Here is a 1,301-nt window from a genome sequence, read left to right as displayed (position 1 = left end):
TTTAAAAATGAGAAAAGACAAGCTTACAAATATCCTTATAATGAAGGATTTTATTGATAGCTCTGTGCCCACTGAGGATATCCAGTGTATCAGGTTCCAAAGACCCTCCAGGGAGTCCTACCTGTGTTGCCAGACTTGATGGACACCTTTTGGTACATCACTGTCTGGAACCCTTACAAGAGGTTCCTTTGACTCTTGGGGGTAGGTACCATTTTCACACAATGTATTGGATATTACTGTGTGTCCAGTGTGCTGACTGGGATGATGACCTTAGTAGCTACGTTTTGCAAAAGAATTTTCATATTCTTCTCTATATGGATGAGTGACTTCTAGTCACCCTGTCACGGAACTTCCCATGATAGCATCCCTGGAATGGAAGCTTCCATGGTTATAGTCACTGGGGATGACCACTAAATGGAGTGGACTACACTCTGATCCTGTTTTAAAGGATTGCCTTCACTGTTGTGGATTTTGTTACTTTCCTAATTATTTCCGCCCATGCAAAGGCATCATAAAGTCATGAATTTGGTAGTCTGGATGGGGTGCAATAGAGGATCCAAGTTTAGACCTGCTTGCTCTTTCTGAGATTAATTGCTGCTATCATCTTGGTGGTCCAGTTAATGTACCCAACAAGCTTGTTGAAGTAAATGGTGAGGAGTTAGAGTTTGCAGTCTCCAAGCACTCAGTCTGCTGTTATCAGACTCCTGCAGCTTCATGAACAGTTTAGTCTTCCAGTGGGCCTCACATTCCTGCAACCAACACTGTTGCATGTTTTACGTCATGTGCTTCATTGACATAGTGGTGGTGGTGGTAGGGTTATCTTTGGCTTCTCCATAATGCAGAGGAATTGTTCCCCTGGAAAAGGGGAACCACATCAACCAACTGGATCTAAGTAAATTTATCATGGTCATAAAGGCTTTAGCAGGAAAATCCCTTACATGGCCTTCCTCATTTGGTCCAGCAGGCATGCTTTTGTACCAAAACAAACGAGGGGCTTGCAGTTGTACTCCATTACAGAGAAGGAGTTTGCCAGTTGATATAGATGGGGATGTCACTTTCACACTAGTTCATATCACAGGGGAAGTGAAATGTGCTGGCAGACTCATTGAAGCATTCCTTAAGTCATACATTGAAGTTGCAGATCCAGAAGCTGTGCTCATGCGAGATCTTCCAAAGGTGGAGTACTCTAGAGTGACCTGTTCACTTTAGAGAATATGGTACCCACTTCCTTTTCTGCTCAGTTCTGCTGTATAAGCAAGTTTGTGATGAACATGTTCTTAACATCACTTAGCAAAACTCCT

Source organism: Protopterus annectens, chromosome 7.part0 (genome assembly GCF_019279795.1).
Source record: "Protopterus annectens isolate FY-2018-M chromosome 7.part0, PAN1.0, whole genome shotgun sequence".
NCBI lineage: Eukaryota > Metazoa > Chordata > Ceratodontiformes > Protopteridae > Protopterus > Protopterus annectens.
The sequence above is the reverse complement of the archived record's forward strand: the minus strand, read 5'-3'. Positions refer to the sequence as shown.